General features: G+C 40.7%; 1 pseudogene; it reads right to left on the minus strand.

Moving 5' to 3' along the window:
* Positions 1 to 5,214: 5,214 nt before the first annotated feature.
* LOC102869786 overlaps positions 5,215 to 6,418 on the minus strand; it is a 9,401-nt pseudogene continuing 8,197 nt past the window's right edge.

The raw sequence follows: 6,418 nt of genomic DNA on the forward strand, positions 1-6,418 counted from the left end.
TATCAGTTGATACAGCATGTTTGGAATCTCAACTCTCAGGATTTGTTGATGACCCTCCATGGATTTCCAGGGCTATAAATTACACAGGAGGAGAGTGCCCATCCTTCTCTCTGAGAGCTACCACCAGATTCAAACCTCCAGACAGGCATGCCATTTGGTTTAACAGCACAGCTCCCTATGTTCTAGCGACCAGAGTCTCATAATGAAAATGTAAGCAGAACAAGACCATGAGATACATCCATTGTTCTTAATACATCCTGGCTGATTTGGTACAAATTATTTGCCACATACAAACTATATCTTCCCAGTTTAATTTCAGACTTTCCAAGGACACTATTATATAAAATACCTAAAGATTATTTAGCCAAAAATAAAAAAGGGAATGGATTTTTGTGAGAAAAGAATGAAAAGACGATAGAAGAGGGGAAATGATTAAAAAAATAAAAGGGAGAGGTGGCTCTCCCTTACCAGAAAAGAACCACTACTCTATGCTGCTTGTTGTTGTTGATTGTAATCAAGTCGAGCATGACTCATAGTGATCCTATGAACACAATGCCCGAAGCCTTTCTTTAACTATTGTTTCTCAACGTTCATAGAGTTTCCAGAAGCATTTTGTTTAGGAAGTGGATGACACTCCTGCTTCCAAATACTCTATGCTAAGTACTTTAATAATGTATAGTATCTATGACAGCTTGTGGAATTTTCTCTGATCTTAACTCCAAGAAGAAAGTATAGTTAAGGCAAAGTCTGCAGAATATCAAGTATGGTTTGAAATGTTTAAAATGTCAAGCCCACCTGAGTGAAGTCTACAAAGTTTGACGCAAATGTTCAATTCTGCAACAATTAAAACAGCCAAAAACAGGTATAACCACTTACATGGGAAGATAAGTATGTATATATGTGCATAGGTGAGTCGCCAACAACAACATAGAGAGAGAGAGAGAGAGAGAGCAGTGGGCTTAGTGGACAGAAAGTCACGCTCCCAAACCAAAGGAGGGTGACTCTATTCCGTGGCCCTCAGGCATGCCTTTAATTGTTTTTGGTGAAACATTCTTCTAGGCCATATAGCCCTGGTCTGTCCATTTGCTGTACAGAGGTAACTTGTGGTTGCTGTGAAGCCGAACACTGTAACACTGATGAGTCAAATGCGAGAATTGTTACCCATGGTGGACAGTGTTTGGTGGAGCTCCCTGATTAAAACAAGCTTGGAAGCAGGAGTGCCATCCACTTCCGTAAATAGCGTGCCTCTGGAAACCCTATGAACCTGGAGAAAGGACAAATACTGATTGCATGGTGCCACGGTTGTAAAAGAGGACTGACCTTGGGGTTGGAGAGAGACTGAGTAAGATGGGTTCAATAATATATACTGCACTGAAACGTATGAGGGAGAAAACTGTTTAAAAGGGATATATGATTAAGCATTTCTGTCATGACAGGAGTCTAGAGCCATGACTACATGGTGGAGTGGACGTGGGGGAGGGTTTGTAAAACAATGAAAGAATTTTACTTTTACTTTTCCAAGAGGGTAGAGCAACGGTTTCTCTTTGGAGACTAAGGTGCACCTGATACAGGTCATAGTTTTTGCAATCACTTGGTATGCATCAGAGAGCTGGACAATGACTAGGGAGGATAGAAGGAGAATTGACGCCTTTGAGCTGTGGTGCTGGAGAAGAGTATTGAATGTATCATGGGCTGCCAAGAAAACAAACAGATTCATCGTAGAGGGGGTTAAACCAGGCTGTTCCTTGGAGGCAAGGATTCTGGGGCTTCGCCAGACATATTTTGAACATGTTGTAAGGAGAGACAGGTCTTTAGAGAGGGACATCATGCTGGGTAGAGTAGAAGGACAACATGGGGAGGAAGACCCTCTAAGAGGTGGATTGATTCAGTGACTGGGGTAATCGGGATGGGTGTGTCAGAGGCAATGAGATTGGCATAGGATAGAGCACGGTTTAGGGCTGTTGTACATAGGGTCGCTATGAGTCGCAAACGACTCGACGGCACATAACAACAACAATAGTGTTCTGTGGCGGGGGGATGCTTGGGAGGGGAGAAATGTGCAATAGTGAATGAAGGGAAATCCAGAGCCTCTGTAAATTTTTACTGAAATTAATAATAAATTGAAATTTAAAAACAAATTTAAGTTAGATTAAGGAAGGCAATGGATTTATAATTGTTCATGATAATAACACTATATAGTGGCATGGAGGAGGAATAGTGGAACTGCATCCACATTTACAATATTCTTCTTACAAAAACCATTTATGGAATATAGGAATTGCATTGAAACATGTATCTCTAGATTGGAAATGATCATATTGTTAATATTTCTAGCCTTAAACTTAAAATATTATATTGTTCAAAATTATTTGTTATGTATTTGTTTAAAATTTTCCCTCTTTTAACAAGAGGGATCTAGCGAGAAGAGAAAAGACCAAAGAATGGCCAAAATTATTGGGGTAGCTATTGCTGCCAGTTTAGGGCCTGTGTCAGGAAAAGGAAGTCTTACTCATAAACAGTGCCACCCAAAGGTAATAAAGGAAGTCAGAATTGCTTCCACTGTGGAAAGCTGGGCCACTTCAGAAGACAGTGTCACAGATAAGAGCCACAGATAGGCAAGGGATAGAGAGGAAGCTCCCACTCACTTGCTTTAGGTGTGGATTTGAAAGACACATGGCCAAGGGTGGCCCACATCAGGTCCTCATGGCTGACAGGACTGACAGGCCCCAGCTCCCAGCTAGAAACAAAGGAGGACGCTTCAATAATTTAGACCCTCCCAGAAGAGCTGTGGGTGAGCATTAACATTACTGATAAGTATATTCATTTTCTCCTGGACACAAAAGCCTACTATTTGGTCCTAAAAGCCTTCTGAGGTCCCAACTCTTCTCACTATTTCTTAGTTGTTGGAACTGACAGAAAACCTCATAAGCAGTTCCTTACTTCACCTCTGCATTGCATGTGGACTTCCGAGCTGTAAAACAACCCAGTCATAGATGGAATTTGGTCCAGGACTTAAGAACAATAAATGACATAGTTGAGCCTCTACATCTTGTGGTTCCTAACCTTTATACTATAATAGACAAACTGCTAGTAAATAAGCCTTTTATTGAAAGAACTATCTTCCCTCTGTAACTTGATTTGTGCCACTGTTAGAACCTCTACTTGGAATATTATTGCTTTTAATTTTAGACTCGTATACTTTTAACTTGTTAGTTAAATTTGTGTCTTCTAGCCTGCAACAGTTCCATGATACATCTTCAAGGATATGAACATGTATGGCTAAGCACAATTGATAACAGTACATCTAAATTCCAAAATCAATCTCCACAATAGTCTACGTGTTTCCTACTACCAAAGGGGCCCTTTAGAGTAGTAAAAGATCTTCACCCTGAAACCTACAACGTCCCTTTTCAGCAGGAAGTAGCTAAGAGAATACACTGTCCCCTTTTCCTTATGAATCAGGGTGAAGTCTCTCTCAGGGAGGAGTGATAGGGAATGGCAAAGGACACACTGACAAAGGAGGTTAAGCAGAACTGGCTTTGACAAGCACTGTGGCAATGGGACAATTAAAACAGACTTTCAAGGGGGGATAAAAAAGAGGAATTAACTGGAGGGGCGGGTAGAGAAAGTAGTGCAACAATGAATGAATGGAAACCCCAAATCTCTGTAAATGTTCATTAAAATTAATAAAATTTACTAAAAATTTAAAAATAAAATACCAAGCCATCAGGGGCAAGTTTTCCAGTTCCAGAAGAGGGCCATAACTCTCTCCCTTGGTGGTAGATGCTGTGGCAAAGACAGGAGAATATGTTTAGGTTATCCAAGATGGAATAAGAGTTCTGGTAGCATAGTGGTAAGAAGCTGTGCTGCAATCCCGAAGGCACGCAATTTCAGGGGTAGCATCCACTTCCTAAACAACATGTGTCTGGAAACTCTGTGAACTTTGAGAAACAATGATAGTTATAGAAAGCCTTCAGGTCTTTTGTTCATAGGGTCGCTATGAGTCGTGCTTGACTTGACAACAATCAACAACAACATGAAGATGAAGTGGCATCTTATCCTCAGTAGCAGTGACTGGTATTCATCATTATCTTCTGGAAAACTCTGTCAACAGTCAGTAAGTGTTTGGACAAGTCTGTCAATGATACTCACTGATGCATCAGAAGGCTTGAGATGATCTTCTTGTCCATTGCTGCCAGTAGTGAGTCTTGTGCTTCAAAGTCTGCCTCAGCACTCCACGCATATGTCCAACTGTTATGGGATTGTATGGGAGATGAAAATGCCAGCAATCTCCATTCAGTCAGCCCATTCCTGTACTACATTTTCAGTAAAACTAGTTTCTCAATCACTGTCAATATCTCTGGGTGTGTCATTAGCAATGCATAAAAACTGGAGACCTTTAGAGTTGATCTGAGTGGTATGCTTTCACGGGTATGCTTGCAGGAGTTCGACATAGTGTCTGCACAGGTCATATACCTGCAGCTATCAGATGCACAGAGAGGCCCTATAGAGTCCACTTGCCACTTTTTTCCTACGGCTTCTGCCTGTGCTGTGTGCCTCACAGAATGGAGAACAGAGAGGCAGTGTTTCAGAAAGCATCTAAGGTGTTGCTGATAAGGCTCTATAATTTGCTTCATGGATAAGGAAAGACTCAATTCTTTAACTATGACTCATAAAAATTATTGTCCTTTATGGCATAACCATTTTGTCAATGGTCAAGTAAGCACTTCCCTCAAGATTCTCAGGTAGGAAAATTCATCCACCTAAATGTTCCCAGGAGGAGACAAGGTACTATGGAGCATACACATGGAAAAGAGTAATCATACTAACTTGTGTCTTTGCCCATCCATCTTCCTGCAATTATTTTTTCACCCTTCTCATAGCTTTATTTCTCTTCTGTTGTCTCCATTTCTGAGTTCATCCAGCACAGTTTTGCATTAGGATGGCATACAAAAGCACCAGTTTCACCTGCCAGCTCTGCTACCTGTTCTGATGAAGACATACAAGGATAATGTTCTTTTTACATATCAGACAATTTAGAATTCTTATCCTGAAGACAGCAGGAACATCTGACTGGTGTTAGAAACTTGAGGTCTTTAAATATAGTCTTGGTTTCGTCAAACTGAATCTTCTTTTTGCTCTTTGCAAGTACAGTGTAGTAGATATATTCAATCTGGTTTCTTTATCAGGTGTTTTACCATCACATTAGAATCTTTAGGCTTCTTCCTCTTTCTCTTTTTCACAGCTACTTCTCTGATGGTTATTTTCTACTTCCAGGCTTTTATTAGCTCTAGATTAACATTTATCTCTTCAGTGTTTCCTTGTTTACAGTATACCTTGGTTCAAGTGGAGGCTTCAACTTTTTCTCCCAAATTAACTTTTTCTTAACTCTTCACTGTTAGAATATCTGCAGTTGTATGTCACATCTCTTCAATAGACTGATCCCCTGGCAGAAATGCCTTTTCATAGATGGCAATGGTATTGTCAATAGGACTTGTGACTTGTTCAAGACACGCAAGGCACACACAATACTTACCACGTTTGGTGGCATCTAGAATATTTTTAATTAAGTCATTTACTGTGCTCAGCATTTCTTCCTTCAGGCATCCCTCATTTCAGGTTCAGACATTCAGAAAAAATGTCTTATTTAGCTTTTCAGTAAATTTTTGTTCATCTTCCTCGGCCATGGAAGCCCAGAAGGACCCGAGTGGTTTTTCATTTTGTTCATCAGGCTCCTGCTGGGGAGCCACTGAACCAGGAGGTCTTTTTTATTTTCAGCACTCTTTTTTTGCCAGTATTCCACTCAGTCAGATGAGCTGTTCTCTGCTCCGCAGTTCCGTAGGGCTGAGCAGATTTAAGGCTGATGTTTGACTTTACTATAGTTCGTCTTCTCTGATCAATAGCTTTTGACTTTTCTATCGGTTTGATATTAGAAGATGAAGCAGGTCGGGGTACAGTGCCAGATGCAAAGCTTCTTAAGCATGGCTCATTTCTTTTTAAGTCTGCAGGATTGGTGTTAGTACTAGATAAAGCTGTTTTTAATGGGAGTAATTCTTTTTCATGAGCCCCTTTGTGAACTGTAACATTGGCACAAGTCCTACTGATGTCTTGTTCCACCTGGTCCTTCAAGTTGTTATGGTGGTTTATTATAGGAGGTCACACAAGTTTTCTCTTCTAAGATGTAGTGTTCACATTTTTAGTGACACAATGCACATCTGAGGCTCTGGCACTGCTCACTGTTACACCACCGGGACTCATAGGCTGAGTTTTGGTGGCATCACAGATAGTGCTTGGAAGTTTCCTGTTTGCTACAGAACTTTCAGCTTTGACTTGTTCAGGTTTTCTGAGTGCACTGATCTTAGACTCAACATCTTTCCCACGATAAAAAACAAGCACAGGTTTCTTGGGCACCATAACA

The sequence above is a fragment of the Elephantulus edwardii genome, unplaced genomic scaffold (genome assembly GCF_000299155.1).
Source record: "Elephantulus edwardii isolate Elephantulus edwardi_28Jun2011 unplaced genomic scaffold, EleEdw1.0 scaffold00011, whole genome shotgun sequence".
Lineage (NCBI taxonomy): Eukaryota > Metazoa > Chordata > Mammalia > Macroscelidea > Macroscelididae > Elephantulus > Elephantulus edwardii.